General features: G+C 41.2%; 1 protein-coding gene across 5 annotated transcripts in view; it reads right to left on the bottom strand.

Annotated features, from left to right (window-relative positions):
- Nucleotides 1-6,552, bottom strand: part of rgn (regeneration) — a 379,503-nt gene extending 372,951 nt beyond the window's left edge. For 2 of the 5 annotated variants that reach the window (XM_065224682.1, XM_065224679.1), the window contains exon 1: nucleotides 6,064-6,551. The gene's annotated coding sequence lies outside the window, so the exon portion shown is untranslated. Of the gene's footprint in view, nucleotides 1-6,017 lie in introns of all 5 variants that reach the window. The other 3 variants (XM_065224681.1, XM_065224680.1, XM_065224683.1) reach the window with 2 other exon arrangements.
- Between the last annotated feature and the right edge of the window lie 17,803 nt (nucleotides 6,553-24,355).

Below are 24,355 nucleotides of genomic sequence, written 5' to 3' on the forward strand. Positions count from 1 at the left end.
AAGAACTGACTTTCACCAGCCCTGAATCATGTAGAATGGTACCTATTCCTGAGATCCGAAAATAATTTTCCTAATGTTCAGACATATTTAAGGTGAAATATCTATGATCTCATCCCGAGTTTTTTTGTTTAAATTGTAGTTTTCATTATTTATCTGGAGAACAGGCCTTCACCAAAACAGAACCATGCAGCATGGATCCTTTTTCCATTCTAATGTCGATCCGTAATTCCTATGAACCAACTTCATTTACATTCGAGGTGAAATATCAGTTATCTCAACACGTAATTTTTTTAAATTGTAGTTTCAATTATTAAATATCTTGACAAACGTAGTATTTGGTCAAATATTTGTTGGTCAAATATTTCCCAAATATCAGACAAGTGTATTGGCTTATGCAAACAAATATTACAAATAGCATTATTTGAAAAAAACTTATCGAGTCAAATATTTGACGTGTGGGCAAACAGTTTGATATTAGCTTTACTGTGGTTAAAATAGAAGTGAAAATTGTATTTGCTAGTTGGTTACTCGTTTGCTTTGATTATTAATTTGGTCTGAACGTATCTTTGCCGATTTCCTCCATTAATCGTTTGGTCTATACAAGCTCCTGGTACCCTACAGCGAGCGCTACAAACTCCGCTTCAGTGGAACTCAATGTAACGCAAGAACATAACTATGATGCCAGAGTTCGACTTCCTCCGGTCCAGTCCGCATCAACAAACATTCCCAATCCTGTGGTCAGTCCAATCTAGAGTATTTGGGCAACTGGACTTCTGTGCCAAAATCGAGGCACTCACCGCGATGTCTGGCCTTGTGTGTAGTGCTACGACCTCCGATCAGACTTAAATAATCATGTTTATTGGGTAACCATTTAGTAGCATGAACTCGAGGAGAATTGTGAGATCTTCAGGGTTGGTTCAGAAGAATCACGGATGATCGTAGAATCTCAGCGCAGTTCAATTAACTTCAGGGAAATTGCAGGAACCTTCAACAAGGTCCGTAAAACTCAGAGATTTCTGAAATTTTCAGCAAAGTTCCAAGATCCATGGCCAAAGAACGCCGAAGATGTTTAGAGATTTTTTGCCAATTTCATTATTTTGAGAAAGTTCTTAATGGGAGATCTAAGTACTTAAATAATGTTCCAAAAAATTCAGGAAATTAACGGAGTCTTTAGGGATATCGTAGTTTGTTTCGATGGTAGACTGGACAAATTCTGCTGCTGCGAGATCGCTTGATTATCACCAGCTCCGGTAGATATTTTAAATTCTTTAAAATTGGGCATAGAAAAGGCAGAAAAAGAAACTGCTCTTTACTGTGGTTGATATAGAAGTGAAAATTTTAAATAATAGTTGGTTACACGTTTGCTTTGATTGTTAGTTCGGTCTGAACGCCTACTACTACTAACAGTTTTATGTTCGACGTATCGGCCTTTGGACTTGGCCTTCTTCAAGGGATAAAGATGATCAGCATTTTTCCTTGAAGATTGAAAAGCCGCCACAAAATAGCTAATTCTTCAAGATCTTTAAGCTTCCCCGGATAGTCCAGACTTTTATAAAGTACTCGCTACTTCCCTGAGTAATGAAATTGGGTTGTAAGCGGAATGCTTAAATAAAACAGCAAAAAAGGCGTTATCTTCCATTTAATTCCACTTAAGTGGATTATCACTAAAGAAGTGATAAGTCTTTAGTGGGAATGACACTGATGAAGACTGCACATTGTAGTCGAAATACGTATCTGTCATGAATACCAAAATTATTGAAGTGGGATTAAATGGAAGACTTCCCTGAAGTTATTTGAATTACCTTATGACCTCAGAACTACAACAAAGTTCTCTAGATTTCGATGATTTTCTCAGAACTTTTTGAAAGTTTCTGTAAGTTTTCTGAAGTTTTTGAAACTTCCTTGAAGCTCATGGAAGTTCCCTTAAAATGTTAAAACTTCTATGAACTTCTCTGGACTTTCCTTTCCTTCACGAAGCTCCCCAATGTTCCAAGAAAATCTCGGAACTTCTCTAACATTCCATCAATGCTTCCCTGAAGACCCCGTTATTTTTCTGAAATTTTTGAAACATTCTTTTGAGTAACCACCAATTTCTTGATAGTTCCTGCAGTTAATAAATGGAACTGCTATGAAGTTCTCAGATCTTTTTTTATGTACTTTCTGGAAATTATTAAACTGCCCAAAAATCTCTAAACTTCTCCAGCGTTCTCTGGTCATCCCTAAGGAACTCGGAACTTTGCTAAAAATTTCAGAAATCCCTGAGTTTTAGGGATTTTTTTTAAAGTTCCTGCAACTTCCCTGAAGTTAATTGAACTGATCGTCCGTGATTTTTCTAAACCTACCCTGAAGTCTCCTCAAGTTCATGGTACTTCCCTTCCCTGAAAATCTTTGAACCTGTGTAAAGTTTTCGATATGTGTCTAAAGTTTTCTAAACAGCTAATGAATTCTTGGGGTCTTCCTTAGCTCAGACCATGCTGGAGGTGGCTGGGTTCGATTAAAGGTCAGGTCTATGATTTTTTCGGTTGGAAAATGTCTCGAATTCCCTGGGCATAGAGTATTGTTGTACTTGCCGCACAATTATTCTAATGCAAAAATGGTACAGGCATCGAAAGCTCGCAAATAATAACTGTGGAAGTGCATCTAGAGCACTAAGTTGATAGCACGCAATAAGCTTAAATGCGATAAGCAACAAGCTTGAAATGTGAAGAAGAAGTCATGAATTATCTGGACTTCCCTTAAATTTCTGGAACTTATTAAAGTTTCCTTAACTTTTCATCAGGTTTTTGAATTGATCGAAAGTAATCTTTACAGATATTTCAACCTCCCTAAAAGTCTGGACTTTCTTTAAGTTATTATAATTGCCCTTTCGATTTCTGAGCTTCTCTGGAGATCTTAAGACCAAACATCTCTGAAGGTCTTGAAATTTCATTAAGTGTCTCTAAACTCTCTGAAGGTTTCCATGAAGCTCTCGGAATATCCCTGAAGTACATAGAGCTTTTTAAAAGTTTCTGCACTTTCACTGAAACTGATGGAACCACCTTGAAGTTTTCGAAGCATCCCTGAAGTGTTCGAAATCTTCGTAATTTGCCTGTTCATAAAACTTCCACAAAATCCTGGGTATTTCCTATAATCCTCGAAACTACTACCATAATTTTTGTTGGAGTTTCCGTAATCTTTTAAGTTTGCTCATCTTTCCAGGAGTTCTTGAAACATCCCTGAACTGGAATCGCCCTAAAAAGATTGTAACTGTCCATCTAAATTTCACGACAACTGCTATGAAGTTTCCGATTTTTTTCTTAAGTTCTCTAAACGGATGTTCTCTGGACTATCTTTGATGTTTTGGATCTTCTTGAAGGATCAGTTATGTAACTTAATTTTATGAAATTGCCCAAAACTTCTCGAAACTTACTTGAAGTTCCCGCAATTTTTTCGATACTCATGGAACTGTGCTATTACTAAACTATAACTTCACTTAAGATCTTAAACTCAACTGAAGTTTGGATAACTTTTGTAACATTAATTGAACTGCCTTGTGAATCCCAAAGTTTTCAAAATTGCTCCAATGAACTTTGAGCTTCCCAAATTTGTGTCTGTGCTTCCGTGAACTTCTCAAATTTCTAAAAGAGTTTGAGTCAATATAGGGGAAATGTATGTAATGTCGGCCTAAGTGTCCGTAATTTGAGCCCATACATAAATTCAGCAATCGGCTAAATTTTCAATAGCAACCAAAAATATCCATTAGTACCGTCCCAATGACGCGTTCATCTAGATAAAATTGATAAATAGCATATTTTTAGCGATGGGTCCAATCTTAGATCCATAGGCCAACATTAGAGCCATTTCCCCTACGCATTTTTTTAGATTCGCCGGATTATCACTAGGGGTGGAGCAATTTTTTTTTTCACTTCGCGAGCGTCTAGTTACAATTGACATCTTATTATGCCTTAATTTATTTAGATATGTGGGAGCAAATGCGCATTTGAAAGGCAACCCAAATAAAGTTAATCTGTTTTTATCTGATGGGCATGCTTGGTATGCACATTAGTACACACCAACTGCTCACTTGTTAATAACTTTTCACTCAGTTGTTGAAATTCGTTTTTCTTTAAAGTAATTGATAGATTAGGATCATAGTTTACTATGGATATGCAAAGAGTAGGTAAATCTTAACATTTGAATCAACACCAATGATTTTTTACACTTAAAGTCCGAGATGTGCAGTGAGCATTTCTCACTTCATTTTTACAACGCAAAAACAAATACAATTAAAATCTATTTTTTTTTACTTATCTATAACAAGCTTAAATTCTATACTATCTACTGCTTCAAAAAGAACAATGTTTCGTCAACTGTGTGCACAGTTATTTGTAAATGAATAATTCGTGACCAAAACTGTATATGCCAAGCATGGGGGCAACACATTTTATATCTGATGAGTGAAGAACATTTTTAATAAAATATTTGTAGGTCTAGTATAATTTTCAAACCTTTGTTGCTATAATTTAATTGCCCATTTAAGGGCGCTGATCTGAATCTGATGAATGTATCTCATTTTGCATGGTTGCAGTTCAATTTGGCTCATATGAGTATGCAGCAATGGAAATTTGCTTATGCTGTTTGATACACAGCTTTTAAAAGAAGTAGTGCATGTAGATCGATATTTCTGTGCCCAGTTTTGATAATAGACTCATGGAGTAATCATGAGTAACCACCATGACAGGCCTGACTTAGTGTTCTTGAAGCACTTCCACAGTTATTAATTGAGAGCTTTATATGCCAACCAATACATGAATATGTTTATTGTGTGACAAGTAAAATGATGTTCTATGCCCAGAGATGTCGAGAAAATATTCAACCCAGATTTCCAAGACTGAATTGGGAATCGAATCCGCCACCTGTGCCTTGGTCATGCCGTACCTCAACAGACTAGGCTATCTGATTTGTACTTTTAAATACAACGGATTTAAGATTTTGGAGAATATTACGAGATATTCCTTACGTTCTTAAGGTTTTCCTGAAGGTCTCGAAGTTTTCAGTAAGTTGTCAGACCTCCTCTAACGTTTTCGCAATTTTCTAATGGTTCAAAATGGCCTGAAAATGCCAAAATATCCATGGAATTAAATGAAAAAATAGTCCAGAATTTTCCAACAAAAAAAAAAAAAATAAAAAAACAATAAACCCATTAATCGTCGAAATGGCTTTGCTTTACTCAAGGTGGAATTCACTTTGGTGCTCTCCAAAATTTCAGCATCGTATCATTTCAGATTGCAAAAGCAGTCGTCATTAGATTCCTCTTATCATTTTAAGATGACGATAACTTTTTTCGATTTGAAATGATACGTCGAGAAAAACTGGGATTGAAGTTTTTGAAAGTGTACCAAAGTGAATTTCCCCTTAAATGATTTGAAAACGCCTGAATATTTGAAGGATTACAATTCCGTTAAGATATTTAAATTAGTCTAAGAAAATTAACTTGCTTCTGCCAAAGTTGTCTGTATTTCCACGAGCCACTAAAGAGTTGTCCGTGACTCACGAATGGGTTGCGACCTATAGATTCAGAAACGCTGCTTTGAACTCGTTAAACATCCCTGAAGTTGTGGGTGGGTCCTCTAAATGAATATTGTTAACAGTAAAATGAAACCAACTTTTCACCGTATTTTCTGTCCAGTATCAAGTTTCATAAATTCGGTCCCTGAAAAACAGTAAGGGCCAGAAATGCATCAAATATGTCACTGTTCAGTGTCACTCTCAGAGTAACGTCATACGCATTAACATTTCGTATTGTGTATGATTAGATCTTTCTCCATTATTCAATCGTTCATCTTCCAATTTTAAAATTGTTTGCTCACATACGAAGCTCTGATTCACCAACCGTAGAATTGATTTCCATTAATTATCACCAGCCATTTCGTGCCAAATGCAACTAGCTAAATCGTGGATTTGCCTAAACAATTATTGACACCATGATACACTGGGCAACGAGTGATACACAAATTTTGATCACACGCAATATTCACCTTTTCTGAATTCTCTTCCACGAAGAGCTGCCAATTTTTCACACACCTTTAAATTCCCAAGCTGTTTCACCTCACCACTTTGCAGTTTTCTTCACAAGCACTTAAAATTTTTCCAATAAATCAATCTACACAAATTCAAAAACTTCGTTTCTTGTATCACCGACTTCCCCGGATTTCAAGATACAAAAATTTCCACTTCTCCTCCACACAAAACAACAATCGCCGAGGCTTCCGGAGGCCTTCCTCAACACTCTCTTCTCCTTCCAACCGACTGAGTCGGAAGGATTCTTTGCGACAAAACACAGAAATTGTAGCACTACTGCCACTGGAGTCGCTTGGTGTTTTGTAGAATTGGTCGTATCACAAAAACTCCAAACACTCGGAAAAATACACGAAAATTGCGAACCGACCAGCTGCCCTAACAAATTGAAAGCCAAAGTGTTCAACGATCACTTCCAAGTTACCCCGAAAGCTGGTTTAGTAAAGCCAAAGAGCTGTTCAAGTGCCGAACGCCGAAAAGCAACTGATTCTCGAGCGCCGTGCGGTTTGGCAAAACCTTTTCGAAGAGTTTGACGACGATGGCAGTGGAAAAAAGCAGACCGGGAACATGAATGAACTCCCATCCAAACGCCTCTCACTGCTTAGTACAAAGGTTCATTCTCAAGCGGCAAGGGAAAAAAACTGAAAACGGCCGGTGCTGATCAGCTTGGGCTTGAGAGTTTCAGTTTCAGTCTTCAAGTTAGTGATGCTGCATATGCCGTCGGCCGGCGGTCGATCACATGTTGTGATACGGTGGGCCGTGTTGTGTTGCAGCCGGTCGATGCGGTGGGTGCGATGTCGCGTAACGGTGTGATGCGATGGGGTGTTCATTTGGTGGCGACCAGCAACAAGGGGAAATCTGTTGCGGTAGCTACTAACGGGTGAGACAGTGGTGTCAGAAAAGGATTAATGGATTAATTGTGCTGTGAAATGTGGGATAGACGTGATTGGACTAGTAAATTAACAAAGCTGTTTTAGAACCATTTCTCGCTATTAACTGACATAACCCCAAGGCTGCAAAATGCGTGTCGATGCATGACTGCTTCTCAGCAATGCGATGACCAATCGTTATGATTCAGCCACCAATCGAAAGATATGGCTATCTAATTTTATTTTCAATAGATAGAAACCCAATTGGACCTGAAGTTGGCCAGCCGGAACGGAAAAACCCTGAAAAGTCACGAGCAAAATGCGTGTCGATTCATGTTGACATGACTGGTTCTCGGCAATTTGGCTACCACATCTTAAAATTGAGCCACTACTTGTTAGGTATGACTATCTACTTTCAAACGCAACAGACAAGGAACCGATTGGAGTTGTGGGTGGTCAATCGGAACGATAAAACCCGTGAATGGTGGCTCTGTGGAAATTCGGATTCACCGGGAATGGTCATCCCTACTGAAACACGGATCTCTACGCCTACTTTGAAGAATTAACGATTTTCCCGGTGACTCCAGATATCCACAGGACCGTTTTCTGGCCACTTGGTTGCATAATCGATATGGTGAAGGTTTATGTCCTTTATGCTCATAATTGTATGAAATTTATAAAAAAAAAATCGCGGTCTCTAGGTCTACTTTCCGGAATTGACCATTTTCCTGGTGAATCCGAATATCCAGAAGGGCATTCAATAACCCCTGCGGGACCAAATCAATGCGATACTGACACATATCTTCTGAACTAAGGGTTCTTCACCTTTTCTAAGAAAATATCACGGATCTCTAGGTATACTTTTAAGAATTGACTAATTTCAAGGTGAGGACCGTATGATGGCCACCCGGTAGCAGAATCGATATGTTGATGTCATCACTGGCGTGCACAGGGTGGGGCATGGTGGGGGGGGGGGGGGCAATTGCCCCTCCTTTTATTAATAAGATTTTTATTTCCACATTTACAAAATTATGATATAAAATAACTTAATTTTTTGATAACTTGATTTGAAGGTAAAATAACTTCATTTCATAAAATAAGAGCACTGAAAACCTTTCAATGCGTCAATTCTTTTGAGATGGTCCCTGAAATTTGCACCACAAACGTGCATGAAGGGAAAAACTTCAATGAAGTTTTTTAGTTGCAACACAGTGCATTTTTGCACCACAGTGGTGCATACAAAAAATTTCTCGTGAAATTTCTTTTCTCAAGGTGGTTCATGTAGGGTTTAAAGAAGAGGGTAAATTTAAGGATGAAAAAATTCACCTTCGAGATGGTAGATCGAAGAAAAAGCTTTATATTGAATATTTCTGGTGTAAAAACGTCATCAAGGTGTTGCATGGAGGGACTAATCAAAATGAAAATTGGAAAAATTGAAAATGTCTGGTGGAAAATTCGCTACACTGTGGTGAATTTAGAAGCAAGGTTTATTCATTTTTCTGGTGCATAATTTGCATCGTCCTGATGAATGTAAGCTTCACTGAAAATTTATGATGGAAAATTTGCAGCATACCACCAGCATGCACCAGAGCATGAAAAGGCAAAGCCTGAAAATTGCACCACAAAGGTGCATTGTGAAACAAACTTTACTGACAATTTTTGGAGCATGCTTTATTGAAAATTTCTGCTGCAAAATTTGCATCGCTCTGATAAATGAAATGAACGGAAAATTTCTGGTGAAAAACTTGCACTGGTTTGGTAAATGAAGGCACAAGCTTTATTTAAAATTAAGCTATTTTGAAAAATTCTGGTAGAAAATCTGCACCGTTCTGGTAAATTGGTCTTTTTGGTCAATTTTGGTCTTAATTTTGCATCCTTGTGCTGAATAGAGAAACAAACTTCAATAATAATTTCTGGTGTAAAATTTGCACCATTCTGATGATTGGAGGGAAGCTGCTTTACTGAAAATTTTCGATGAAAAATCTAAAAATAGAGGTAAGCTTTATTTGGTGGAAAACCTGCTACATTCTGATGATAGGAGAAGCAAGCTATATTGAAAATGTCTGGTGGAAATGGAAAAAGGAAATCTGCACCAATCAGAAGACCAGCGGCACCGGTGGTGTAGTGGTAAGCGTGATTACCTCTCACCCCAGCAGACCTGGGTTCAATCCCAGTTGGCGCCGCCGGGATGTTTTGAGGCATAAAATCTCTGATCACGCCTTCCTTCCGTTGGTCCCCGGTTCATGAGTTGATGAGTCGATAGGTAGGGCCCAGGTGTGGGAGCTGCCTCCCTGGCGTCGGTAGCATTGGTGCTCAGCACGGAAAACAAGATCGACGGAAAACAAATAAAGGGGCAATCAGAAGATTGGAGAAGCAATTTTTATCGAACATTAACGGTGGTAAATTTGCATCGTTCTGATCAATTGAAATTTACTGGTGGCAAGTTTGTATTGAAAATTTCTGGTGTAAAATTTGCAACAATCTGCTGCATGGAGAGGCCTGTATAAAAATTTCACAGTTCTGGTGAATGGAGGGGCAAGCTTTGTTGAACATTTATGGTAGAAAAACTACAACGATTTGGTGAATGGGCGAACAACTTAAACTTAATTTCCGAGAAGAACCTCAAGGGTATTGAATTCTGAGGTCAGTTCTAAAAGAAAAGATTTCTGGAGATGATTTCATTAAAAATCCTGCGAATAATTTCTAATGAATCCTGCAGACAGTTCCAAGATAATTTCGAAAAGAATACCGAGAGAATCAAATTTTGAAAAAAATTCCAAAGGGATGTTGTGAAAAATTTCAATGGAGTTCCGAGGATAATTTCAAGCTCATTCTGGGAAGATTTTCTGTAGAATGCAGAAGAAATTCTTCTCAACCTTTAGGGGAATTTCAGTTCCAAGGTATTCTGAGAAAAAAGTTCTAAAATATTCCGAGAAAAATCTCAAGGATATTGAATTCATATGACAGTTCCAAAATATTTCTGGGGAGAATTCAAAGAAAATTCTGCAGATAAATTTTAGTGCATTTTGCAGATAGTTCCAATACAATTTAAAAAAAGAATACCGAGAAAATCCAATTTTGAGTGTAATTTCTAAGGGATTTTAAGCAAAATTTCAAGCCCATTCCGAGGATAATTTCTAGCTCATTCAATTCCAATTTGTTCTGAGAAAAAATCATGAGGAGTTCTAAATATAATTCCAGTGGACTTCTGAGAAGAATTTCAAAAGAGCTCTTAGGAGAGTTCAAAAAAAAAAATCCGAGAAGAACCGCAAGGATATTTAATTCTGAGGACAGTTTCAACGGATTTCTCAAGAAAATTCTGCGTGTAATTTCTAGTAAATCCTGCAGATAGTTCCTAGATAATTCCGAAAAGAATACCGAGAAAATTTCATTTTGAGTGAAATTCCAAAGGGATTTTGAGGAAAATTTCAAGGGAGTACCAATAATTTCTAGCTCATTCCTGGAACATTTTTTTTTTGAGGAAATTCTTCTGAAATTCTAAGGGAATTTCAGTTCCAAGGTGTTCTGAGTAAAAGTCAAGAAGAGTTTTAAAAATAATTCCAGAGGACTTCTGAGAACAATTTCAAAAGAGCTCATAGAGTTCTAAAAATTTTGAAAAAAAAAACCTCAAGGAATTCTGAGGATGGACTTTTTCGCAACTGTACTAAGTTTAAAGACAGCTTTTGGATTCCCTAATTGAAAAGTGGGTATTTGTTTGCCATTGAACCTCCCAAGAAACCAAAAGTTCCGCATTCAACACTTCCAAGTTCCATAAAGTTCAAATGAAGTTCCGACAGAACTTTCAAGTTCCACAAAGTTCAAATAAAGTTCCGACAGAACTTTCAAGTTCCATAAAGTTCAAATAAAGTTCCGACAGAACTTTCAAGTTCCATAAAGTTCAAATGAAGTTCCGACAGAACTTTCAAGTTCCATAAAGTTCAAATAAAGTTCCGACAGAACTTTCAAGTTCCATAAAGTTCAAATAAAGTTCCGACAGAACTTTCAAGTTCCATAAAGTTCAAATAAAGTTCCGACAGAACTTTCAAGTTCCATAAAGTTCAAATAAAGTTCCGACAGAACTTTCAAGTTCCATAAAGTTTAAATAAAGTTCCGACAGAACTTTCAAGCCACATGAAGCAATCTGCACAAATCTTTTTTTGTAACAAAATTTAATGTACGTAAATATGAAATAATCAGTGGCCCAAATAAATCATAATTCTTATATTTATGCAACATTGTATCCAAAAATAAAAAAATGAATTAAAAGTAATTTCCTGGATTCGAACCCGTGTATTCAGCATGTAATCTACGATTGCTAACCACTAGGCCACAAGTGTGATGGAATACCATGTGGGCAAACACCAATTTAAATTCATCAAGGTGTTGTGTTTCGTACTCAAGTCAGTCAGCTGGCTCAGAAAACTCTAACAAAAGGCCGGACAACAGCTCACTTTAATATATTTCAGATGACGTAGTGGTTCGTGCTGAGACTCTCACGCAGAAGGATTGGGTTTAATTCTTAAAACAGCTCCATTACTAATGCTAATGCTGATAAATCAATGCACATTAATATTTGCCTTTAGAAATAACTTTCATAAAAGTGTGAACTAAATATAGAATTGGTGTAAAGCACAAAAACCTTTTTTAATTTATTTTCTTAAAGTTCCGTTCAAGTTCCGCCAGAGGCTGCTTAGAATGCTCTTCAACCGGAACTTTCAAGTTCTTATAACGACTTAAAAATGAGGCTGCTTAGAATTCTATAGACCACCTTCAACCAAGGTGGTTAAGCCATAAATAGCCTTTTATTAGAACTTTTGGTTACTTGGGCTTGGTCTATTGTTGACTTACTAAAAATTTGCCTAAGAATCTTCTCTGAAAATTTTACGTAATTTGTTACCGTGGTTAAAAAGTTACAGCTGTTTTTGTGCGTTGCAATAAATTCGGGTTTGTCTTTTATATCATCTTTAAAACATGTTGAATGTTCGGCATCATTTTCTGTCACCCCGACTGACGGTACTTTGGGATGATTCATCATCTTCGATGCGATTAAATTGCCAATTTCCGCAGTTTGCATTAAAGAAGATGAATCACCACCGGAGCAAAAAATAAATGAGCTAAATTAAACAGTAGGGAAACAGTGGTGGGTGGACAACACCATCTCCCACGCACTTTGGAGTACTCCCTATCTCCAGATTAAATGCATCATAGTAAAAAAATTGCCCCTCCTTAACAAGATTCCTGTGGATGTCATATTTCCTCTTTGCTAATGATTATAGGGGAAAAGTTGGCTTCGGCAATACCTTAACCTATTATCGTCAGGGGGTAAACAACGTCCTTGAGAGCTCAATTTTGGCATGTGGATACATTGTGTTTCAGAGCAACTATTGGCCAAATTTGAGTGCTCTAGGACTTTGTTTACCCCCTGACGATAATAGGTTAAGGTATTGCCGAAGCCAACTTTTCCCCTATGTAAGTTAGAAAAAATCTCGGATCTCTAGGTCTGCTTTCAGGATTTGACTAATTTGCCGGTGATTCCACATATCCAGAGGACCGTTTTCTGGCCCCTTGGTTATAAAATCGATATGGTGATAGTGTATTTCCTGTATGCTCATGATGCAAATTAGAAAAAATCGCGTAGCTCTAGGACTACTTTTAAAAATTGATCATTTTCTCGGTGAATCTGGATATCCAGAAAGGCATTTAATGGCCACTGGGGGACCAAATCAATATGTCTCTGAGATATCACATTTTCTAAAAACAGCACGGATCTCCAGGTCTACTTTTAAGAATTAACTATTTTTCCGGTGATTCCGGATATTCAGTGGACCGTATACTGGCCAGTCGGAAGCAGAATTGATATGTTGATGTCGTATTTCGTCTATGCTAATGATTATACGCAAGTTAGAAAAAATCGCAGATCTCTAGGTCTACTTTCTGGAATTGACTAATTACCCGGTGATTTTGGATACCCAGAAGACTGTTTTCTTGCCACTTGGTTGCAAAATCGATATGGTTTTGGTATATTTCCTCTTTGCTCATGATTGTATGCAATTTAGGAAAAAATCGCGCATCTCTAGGTCTACTTTCAAAAATCGACCATTTTCTCGGTGAATCCGAATTTCCACAGAGCCACCTTACACAGGTTTTATCGTTTCGATTGGCCACCCACAGCTCCAATCGGTTCCTTGTCTATTTCGTTTGAAAGTAGATAGTCATACCTTTCAAGTAGTGGCTCAATCTTAAGATGTGGTAGCCAAATTGCCGAGAGCCAGTCATGTCAATGTCAACATTTTTCCGTTCCGGCTGGTCAACTACAGGTCCAATTGGGTTTCTATCTATTCAAAATAAAATTAGATAGCCATATCTTTCGATTGGTGGCTGAATCATAACCATGGGTCATCGCATTGCTGAGAACCAGCTATGTCAACTATGAATCTCACGTATTTTGCAGCCTTGGTACTTTAGGAAGTTTCGATGACTTGGCATTATGTCAGTTAATAGAATCGATCATTGCAGATAAGCCCTTTTGGAATTAAATATTTTGCTGCTCAACTTTGTTGGCATAATATTTAATCATCGTCCGTAATCCTTGCAATCGGCAGCCCTGCACTGTGTTCATTCTGGGCACAAATAACGGCAAGAGAAGAGAGCCTAACCGTTCTCTCGCACGTGGACCGACCAGTGATAATGCACTCTCTTTCATGCTCACTTGACATTGAAAATCGAATATCTCTCAGTGGATATCTCTTTCGGTATCTCCCAAATCATCCACCGACCGACCGAGAAAAGAGAATATGCTGAGCGAGCAGTGCGAAATGCGTTTTTCGCACTAATAGGAAGAATAGGGGAGAACGCACCAGCAGAGTCGACCGCAGCAGCCTACTTCATTTACGTTTTCATTGCGTTTTCCTGTCTATGTTGGAGTCCTATCAAGCAGCACTTCTAGTCCAGCATCTGAACTGGAAATCCTTCATGAGAAATCCTAGAATTGGTTGTAAAATGCCAAGAATAATGAAAAGTGCGTTCTGCCCAAACCTACCTATTGGTTTTCCAAAGGTTCACAGCGAGTGTGTTCTCGGTCCATCCGTGTGCTCTGAATTCGCAGTGCATTCGATTTACCTACCTATGTACTATTTTTAGATTAGGATGCATCCGCACCACCAGCATCGACTGCGATGAGCTGGGTGGGGAGTGGGGTGTGAGCAAGTGTCGTTATTAGTCATTACGATTGGGATTCAGTTGGGCACCTCGCGAGGTTGGCTTCAATTGAGCGAGAGCAAGATCTAAAACGTAGGTACTGGTACAAGTTCTGCGCTTAAATCGTCTATGCCGTCATACTTTTGTAGCGGCTGGTGGCGGGATGACGACGATGATGATGCCATTCCGAGCACGTGTTGCTTGTTTAGTTTGCGCGTAACGCATACGTATTGCTCAATGCGATGGTAATGGGAGGAAAACATGTGGTAAAGGGTGGTAAGATCATGTCGCCGGGTCGGAAAATTTATAGCCTCTGGGAGGATGTCACAAGCTGGAACTTGAACTTGTCAAATAGAGTTGTCTTCGGGTGGGAGTTTGTTGGGTGATAATGGAAGGCATGTGACGCCATTTGTTTATGTTTGCTACTTGAAGGTATCGCAGAAGTTTGTTTAGTGTTGCGGTTGTTTAAATAGAAAGCACTTAAGCCAGGAGTGGAGCGTACGTAGATTTATAAATAATTTGATCACAATCAGGCGGTTTGTGCAAACATGAGCTTTGTTTTAATCATGTTGAAATCCATCAAGATTAATCATCTCCACACAAGACTCCAACATTGTACTTCAAACCGATTAAAATTTGCATTTTCCCCAAAGGAAATCTCTCGTATCCGAAAATCTATTTCAATCACCTCTGAAGATCACAGCCCACTCCAAACAGCAATAAACTACACAGTAAATACACTCTGGACTAGGCTGGATTTTTTGTGCTGATTTTGTAAATTGCAACTATACTCAGAAGATATACAGGCCATGGAGACCCAAGAATGGGGCCACATTAAACCACCCAAGCATACGAGAGCACGTACGCACATACAAACACAACGACAGCTATACCTACATGTGAGAAAAAGACATTCGTTTTTATTCATTCATTTCACTTTACACTCTTTTGGGTCATAAGTGTATTGCACATTCGGGCGGTTAGGAAGCCGGTTTGGGGTAGGGTTGCAATTTGCTGAATGAAACACTATGGACGGAAGGAACACGAGAGGACGATGTAGAAGCATTTTACTTGGGTCGACTTGGAGTGCATATCACTCTGAATGGATTGCTCGGAGCTCCAATTTGGATCATGTTAGTTCCAGTCATGGAGTTACGAAGAGAGATGATTGAGATGGTGAGACTGCGGGAGGGTATTAGTGTGTTTCGTAAATCACTTTGCATTCTTTTCATTTAGAAGGTACGTTTTGATACTACTGGTCTCTGTCTCGAAACAACCATGTTTGATGAAATTGCATTTTGAGCAGGATAGAAAAAATTGGTATCGGAAATTGCGGTGGGAATGAGGAAAGGCTGAAAAGATTAGGGTTTGCACCACAAGGCTGAGCAATAGATTTAATAATGGGTTGTAATTGTTTTTTTTTTTTTAATTGATAAACTTTGCACAAACCCGAATATCTGATGATAGTGACAGTACATCCTCTGATAAAATGTCGTTAATTATGTCATTGAAATCAGCTCTCACTGCGTCCTAGCAAGAAGTACGGTCGACTTGTTTCGCGCTCCGTTGTTTTGGAAGTTTTCTCGGTATTCGCTTGATATAAATTATCAGTTTTTGACGTAGGACTACGTCTTTGATTTCTATATGGAGGTACACTTTGTGAAAACCGAAAATGGAACATGTAACAAATTAAGAAAGATTTTGAACGATAATAACTCAGCTGCTCCTGGTCCAATTTCCAAAAGCGTCGAATTAACTAACAAATCCACCAATTACCTACATGCATATGCTGCTTCCCCAGCACAGTCGTCAGAGAGTAGTAAGTAGACGAAACAAGTCGAAGTGGCATTCGCCATCACATTCTCTGCTTGTTCGTCAAGCAGTACAGTCCGGTATTTGCTCGCTCTGTCGAGTTGTTCAAAAGTTTCTAGTTTGTTCCAAACATTCGCAGTTTAATCGCGTCGTCAGTAGTGTCGGTCGCTTCGTGTGATGGGGAGACAGCGCTCCCGGAGCAGGCTCCGAGAGAAAACGGAGAAGAAGAACAGCGGTGAGGGTAGCTTGAGTGTACCTATTTCGAATAGGTACGCTACTCTTCCCACCGATGTAGGGAATCCCACCTCAGCCACGGTGAAGCGGTCTAAGAAGAGGAAGAAAAATCAAGGCCAGTCCGATGGTGCGAGTGGACGGGACGATGCCACCGCGACGAACGTCAGCGTCATTGGTGATTTCGGCGACGCCGTCGACAACGAAACTGCTGCCAGCCCGAGTGCAGCAAAAATGAAGCTTCCTCCACTGGTGGTGAAGCAAGTCCCACTCAACACGCTGATTGGCGATCTTTCATCGCTGGGCGTTGCAGCTGAGTTTAAGCTCGGCAGGATCGGCACCAAGGTGATGCTCCGAACCAAAGCGGAGTACGAAGTGGCCGTGAAATATCTGAAGGATACCAAGGCGGAATTCTTCACGCACGACATCCCCGGTGAGAAGCCCTTCAAGGTAGTCATCAGGGGTCTACCAAACTTCGACCCCAAGATGGTCGAAGCCGAAATCAACCGGTACAAGCTAGCCCCAATCGCTGTCTTTCGAATGACAAGGAGAGATGAAAACGTGAAGACGTACCCGGATTGTCTTTTCCTGGTGCACTTCCAGAAAGGGACGGTGACGCTCAATGCGCTACAAGCCATCCGATCGATCTACTCCATCATCGTACGGTGGGAGCCGTACCGTGGCGGTCATCGTGACGTAACGCAGTGTCAGAGGTGCCTCAATTTTGGACACGGTACCCGCAACTGCAACATCAAGCCACGCTGCAGCAACTGCGCTCAAGAACACGCCACTCCCAACTGCCCTGCGGATGGAGCCGTGGCGATAAAATGCGCTAACTGTGGTGGTGCACATCAAGGCTCTGACAGACAGTGCTCCAAACGCGAGGACTTCAAACGCATCCGAAAGCTGGCGTCAAGCAACAATCAACCAGGACGCAAGAAGGACAAAACCCCATCATTCAGGACGGAGGATTTTCCGCCTCTTCGTGCTCCCCAGCAAAGGCAAGCGAATTCGCGGGTGCAACCCGCCCCTCCTCAAGAAGCTTCCGGTGATTCTGCTGGCCAAAGCTCTCCACCCCCCCTGGATTCTGGAGACAACCAACAGGACAAAACAACAACCCCGATCTGTTCTCAGCGGATGAACTGATGAAAATTTTCGTCAACATGTCCGGTGCTCTTCGTAAGTGCCGCAATAAGCCCGAACAGATCCAAGTGCTCGGTAAGTTCATCATCCAGTATGGCGTCTAAACCGCTAACTATCGTCACCTGGAATGCTTGCTCTGTAAGAGCAAAAAAGATTGAGCTTGCCGACTTCCTCCGCAAGCACAGCATCGACGTGGGCCTTTTAACCGAGACCCATCTAAAGTCCGGCGACAGCTTCTGGTTGCCTGACCACAACATTATCCGGCTTGATCGCACCAGCTCCAGGGGGGGTGGTGTTGCGGTCGTCGTCAAGAAAGGAATAAAATACCACACTCTGTCCCATATCCGCACCTCTATCATCGAGGCCCTTGGTGTGGAGGTGGAGTCGTCGACTGGATACGTCCAGTTCATCGCCGTCTACTGCCCTCGACAGTGTGCCGCCAGCAGTGGACTAGCGGCTAAATTCAAGAAGGACCTGTCCACCATCACCCGTAACGGTTCCCGCTTCGTCGTTGGAGGAGATCTGAATGCTCGCCATGAGGCCTGGCGGAACTACCAGCAGAACCAGAACGGTCGTCTCCTGTTCGACCACTCACAGCATGGGCTGTACTCCGTTTGGTTTTCGGATGAACCAACATTCATCTCACCGGCGGGCAACCCATCGACGCTAGACCTGTTCATGACAAATATCGGCTTGTCCAAGCCGGTAGCCTTGAACGAACTCAGCTCCGACCACCAACCGGTGGTGGCTGAACTGGACTGCAACGTGGCTCCTGCTTCAAGTCTGCGCAAGGACTACCATCGCGTTAACTGGGCCCAGTTTGGACGCGTGGTAGACAGGCACATCATCGACAACCCGCCGCTTGACACCGTGGAGGACATCGATCGAGTGTTGGAGGGACTCCATCAAGCCATAACCGTGGCTGACGAGGCGTGCGTCCGACGAGTTCCTGTGAGGGGTAAGTTTATTGCCATTGATTCCCACACCCAACTTTTGATTCGCCTGAGAAATGTTCGTAGACGCCAGTTTCAGAGGACTGGAGATCTGGGCAAAAAACGTGAAACGGCTGATCTGAACAGACAGATTGCTTCCAGAATGGACTCACTCCGAAATGAAAGTTTCGGGCGTGTTGTCCAGAATCTGGACGACCGCTCCAGACCATTCTGGAAGGTAGCCAAGGTCCTGAAAACTCATCCCAAACCCATTCCACCTCTCAGAGTAGAAAATGATGACGATCGGCTTTTAATCACCCCACAGGAGAAAGCAAATGCGATCGGCGAGCATGTCGCTTCATCGCATTTGCTTGGCTCGAATATCCAAAGTCCGCTCGAAGATCAGGTTGCGCAATGCGTTCAAAACCTAGATGCCTCCCCTTGTGTCGTGCCTCCGGCGGATATGATTACAGTACAACAAATTTGCTCAGCGCTGAAATGCACCAAGAACATGAAGGCTCCCGGGTTTGACGGTATATTCAACTTGATCTTGAAGAGACTCAGCATGAAAGTGCAGTCTCTTCTAACCGCTATCTTCAACAGATGTTTGGAACTGCACTACTTTCCAAGTATCTGGAAAGTAGCAAAAATCATACCAATCCGCAAACCCGGTAAGGATCCAACATTGCCTTCAAGCTACAGACCAATCAGCCTCCTTTCAGCGCTGAGCAAATTGTTCGAGAAACTCATTCTCAATCGTTTGCTCAAGTTTGTCGAGGAAAATAACATTCTCCTTCCGGAACAGTTTGGGTTCAGAAAGGGGCACTCCACCAATCATCAGCTAGTACGGGTGATGAATAACATCCGAAGTAACAAAGCTGTATCCAAGTCCACAGCCATGGCCTTGTTAGACGTTGAAAAGGCGTTTGACAATGTTTGGCATGACGGACTTGTGTACAAGCTTTGTAACTTCAACTTCCCATTACATCTGGTTAAAATCACCCGTAACTACCTTCAGCAAAGGTCGTTTAAGGTATCGTTGAATGGTTGTCTTTCCGACACGTTTTCCATCCCAGCAGGAGTGCCGCAAGGCAGTCTACTGGGCCCGTTGCTTTACAGCATTTATACTTCCGACATTCCTCCCCTTGGAGACGGTTGCGTGTTCTTCCTGTTCGCAGATGATACCGCAATAGCCGTCAAAGGAAGGATGCCTCGCGAAATAACGAACAAACTTCAACGATGCCTTAACGCCTTTGCTGATTATGCCACCACGTGGAAAATTAAAATCAATCCCTCCAAAACACAAGCGATCATGTTCCTACATCGGCAATCGCCCAAACTGAAACCGGCTCCATCTTGTACTGTAATCATGGATGGCACAAGGGTTGAGTGGTCCGCCGAAGTAACCTATCTCGGGATGTTGATCGATGAAAAGCTCCTCTTCCGTTCGCATGTAGAGAAAACTGTAGTCAAGTGTTCTACCTTGGTTAGGTGTCTGTATCCGCTGATTTGCCGCAGATCCCGCCTCTCAAGGGTGAACAAACTGGCCGTCTACAAACAAATCGTAGCACCTGCGATCCTCTACGCAGCTCCGGTGTGGGAATCATGTGCACAGACTCACAGGAACAAAATTCAGGTCGCTCAGAATAGAGTGCTGAGGATGGTTCTTGATCGTCCTTTCGACACTAGAATAACAAATTTACATGAAGAGGCAGGCATTGCCAAAATAGATTCCAAAATTAACGAAATTAAGACTAAATTTGCACAAAAATGTAATTTATCAGAACATGCTTTGATAAGCAATTTGTATATAGTAGGTTAGGTGTATATAGTAGTTGTAGGTTAGTTGTAGTTGTAAATAGTAGTTATAAGTAGACTCCTTTTTCCAATTCAAATCATACCAATCCCACCAAGGTGGTCATTCTCTAAAACAGGCCTGATAGGACTAGGAACTGTAATTAATAATTAAAATCTCACTGTACTAAAGTTGAAAAGACGCATCTGTGTCACTTGAAAAATTCATACATGTAAACCACACAAACACAAGAAATAAAGATCATTTAACTGTCAAAAGTGGCATTCGCCTCCGATCCTCGGGTGCGTGCGAATAGGGAGGATGGAATTGCGTAATATTTTGTACACTCATCGCCATACTCAGAACCACACGCTCCCAACGACCACACAACTGTGTGGTGGTGTTCGGTCGTCGAAATTAGTAGCAGCAGTAGCAGCAGTAGCTGTGCTTTCGGCGTTTGCCGTTGAAAATTGTTCTCCAGTACCAACGAAAGGCTGCCTGCAAGCAGCGAGCTGCAGAGCTCACATAAGCAACCATCAAAGGAGGAAGAAGCTGCACCGCTATGCTATGGATCGGAATCAGTAGCTCTTCGTGAGTCGCTGCGGGTCGGTCATCTATGCCAAGTGTGTCACTCTCGCTCCAAACGACATACAGCTCGACAGCCTCATCCGTGTTGAACACCCAGCTCATTATTATTATTATTTAGCTTTATTAAGGAGGCTTTCAGCCTTAGGCTGGTTCGCCTCCAACAACACCCAGCTCAGAATTACTCAACCATCACTACAAAACGGTCCTTTTCAGGGCCACCAAAAATTTGTCAAAGAGTATTATTTGGACATTGGTCAAGGTCATCAGTTCCCGCAAGCAGCTAGCTATCAAGGCGCAACCTGTCTATAGAAGGTGTGGAATTGTAGCCCTGAATATATTCGTGCAATTAGTTTTTCCTCGGCTTTCATTCCGCACGATTCGTTTCTTTCGTTTGATCAATCAACCTTGTAGTGACGTCGAAAAGATTGTTTCAATCGGCGCTTACATATGAAATTTAATATGGATTATAGAATTTTTTGTATGTTACCAAATTTATGAATGGTTTGCCACTAAATGTTGAGATAATTTATTCATTATTGAATTATCACACTGTATACCATGAAAACCAACCTGTTTGTGAGTTTTTGTCTGTTTTCAAGTAAGGAGTTATCATAAAAAAACAAATCTCCAGCTGGTATTTCCCGGCGACTTAACAAATAAATAAAATCAAACAAAATCATCATGCAGAACAAGCTAGGATTTGTCTTACTTCATATTTCACAAAATTGCTTTCGAGTGTTAACACATCGTCTCCCGCAAAGTTTACATTTTCCCCTCTACCAACACATACATCAGGGCTAGATAGATCTCCACAGGATCTATAGAATCCACACAATTTCAAAAAACCAAAATGCACAGCATTACAAAAAGAGGTCAGGTTTCAACCAATAGCAGATAGATTTTAATTCTAAACAAGCCAAATGATTGGAAATTTATCTGCCAATCTGCTAAAATGAACACTTAGTTAATTTGCAATAGGTCACTATTGAAAAATACCAAATTTCCAACTGTTGCAATGGTGATCAAAATTATCACCGAATGTCTGAAAACAGCGCATTCCCTAACACAGACTTAAAAATCGAATTCGATGCGGTCCCACTGAATGGTGCTCATTCATTCATCGTAAGTGGTGGTGTCCAGTCCAGCAGCAGCAGTAGTAGCAGCAGCAGGAGTACTTTCAACAACAACAACAAGAACGAAAGGCTCCCTGCAAGCAGTGAGCTGCAGAGCTCATATGAGCAACCATAGAGAAGGAGGAAGAAGTCCCACCGCTAGGCTAGGATCGGAATTAGTAGCTCGTCGTGCTCAGCTCAGCATTACTCAACCATCACTACAAAACGGTCCTTTTCAGGACCACTATAAATCTGTTAAGAGTATTATTTGGACATTTGTCAAGGTCATCAGTTCCCGGAAGCAGCTAGCTATCAAGGCTCAACCTGGTCTCTATAGAAGGTGTGGAATTGTAGACCCGACTGTATTGGTGAGATTAATCATCGTCCGACCATTTTCCAGAACACGCTGGTAGGAAGTGTTAAAAATCCATATAGAATTTGAGAGAAGTGGGAATAATTCGCTTTGGGTGTACATTCAGTCCCCAGAAAGCTAATAAAATCAAATTTGTTAGAAAATTAGCACTCACGAGTTCAATCTCTCGAAGTCCCTCCTTTTTTACATATTCGGCACAAACGACACTTTCCGCCCCGCCCCATTCATATAATTCGGAAGGAAATCCTGTGAGGGGTGAATTGAATACACTTTAATACCAAAATGCACAAAACTTAAAAATTCATAAATAACAAAAAAATTCAAATACACCTTTTAAAGCCGGGTAGATGAATCGAAAATACTCAAATTGACAATCAATTAAAAGAACTAAATGTTCACATTTGTTCCGTCCACTAGCGGTCCTACGTCAAGCTTCCGTTCGTGCCCCTAGGCACAGACCCTTCTACTTTTTTTCCTTGGATTTGATTTCCGTGCTGAGCACCAATGCTACCCACACCTGGACCCTACCTATCGAGCCATCAACTCATGAACCGAGGACCAACGGCTTTACTTCCCTTCCGAAGTAAGGCGTGATCAGAGATGTTATGCCTCAGAACATCCCAGTGGCGCCGACTGGGATTGAACCCAGGTAATTACGCTTACCTGAGTGAGAGGTAATTACGCTTACCACTACACCACCGGTACCGCTGCTCTCCATAGTTGTAATCCTTTAAGTAAACTTGGGAGCAGGGGATACTCTATATAAATTCTATTCTAACTCTTGTCTGAAATGACTTCTAACTTTTCAGGGCCACCAATGTTCCGTTGGTGATAAGTTTTAACCTCCGAAACCATACAGAGTGCGTCCCTGTCGCTTCAGAGCGTAGACGACATCCATGGCGTTGAAGGTTTTGCGCTTGGCGTATTCAGTACAGGTGACGGCATCACGGATCATAATTTCTAGGAACACCTTCAGCACACCTCGGGTTTCAACGTAGATCAGACTGGAGATACGCTTGTCACCACAACGTCGAGCCAGACGACGGATGGCAGGCCCTGGATGTTATCACGCAGAATTTCCCAATATCGACCCCCTTTGTCACATTTTTTGTATGGATCTTAATTTTTTTTGTATGGCTCGTCACAGTTTCCAAATCCCCCCCCCCCCCCCCTTTCCCCCTGAAAGTGTGACATAATTAATGGACGATTCCAAAGCTGCATCATCATGACTGTATGCGAGAAAGCGAGAAAATATGGTACCGGCAGAGCTGGTTGTCTATATAACAGGTTGCTAACTACGCTGTTGGCTTACCGTTGTACAACAAGGCTTTCCGATCAGCTTCCGGAGTTTTCATCACTAGTCTCATATCCGCTATAATGGCCGAGTGTGGTCAGCTCCCCTTCGAACATTATATAACAGTCTGCGTGGTGACTAAGGCTATTCGATGGTTAAGTCTGAAAGGTAGTCAAGAAGCCCCCTTAGTAACAAGAGCAAACGATCTGTTCAACTCCCTTACCAAACTAAATCTCCCTCCAGTTGCAGTGCTACCCAAAACCAAAAACAGACCTTGGAACCAACCACCTCCTAAGATAGATCTCTCTCTTCTCCGAAAAGTAAAAGCAGGTGATCCCCCGTTAACAATCTCCGTTCAGAAAAATACAATAATTACTTCCACATCTACACCGACGGTTCCGTTTCTAATGGAAAGGTTGGCTATGGTATCACTAGCGCATTAACCAGTATTAGTTCCTCCCTCCCTACATCTTGTTCCATCTTCAGTGCCGAAGCTTATGCCCTCATGAAAGCTTACAACTTGAACCCTCCACAGTCTGAGAATCCAACTGTCATCTTTAGCGATTCAGCAAGCTGTCTCCGCGAAATGGACTCCAGTTCCATGAAACATCCTTGGCTCATGTCAGCAGAAACATTCTCCATAGCTAATCACGTCTCCTTCTGTTGGGTCCCAGGTCACTCTGGTATCCGAGGCAATGAGGAGGCGGACCGATTGGCTGGTGCTGGTCGAGAAATGAATCCCGAAACAGTTGATGTTCCTTCTATGGACGTTGTCAGATGGGTAAAGGACCAAATCAGGGAAAGCTGGGATCTTGAATGGTTCAATAGCCGAGGTTCCGCCCTAAGAAGAATCAAACAGTCTACATCTTGTTGGCCAGATAATAAAAACCCCAAAGACCGCCGTATTCTTTCCAGACTTAGAATTGGTGCTACCCGTCTTACCCATAGCTAC

Source organism: Ochlerotatus camptorhynchus, unplaced genomic scaffold (genome assembly GCF_037179485.1).
Source record: "Ochlerotatus camptorhynchus isolate MF236.1 unplaced genomic scaffold, CSIRO-AGI_Acam_v1.1 ptg000213l, whole genome shotgun sequence".
Taxonomy (NCBI): domain Eukaryota; kingdom Metazoa; phylum Arthropoda; class Insecta; order Diptera; family Culicidae; genus Ochlerotatus; species Ochlerotatus camptorhynchus.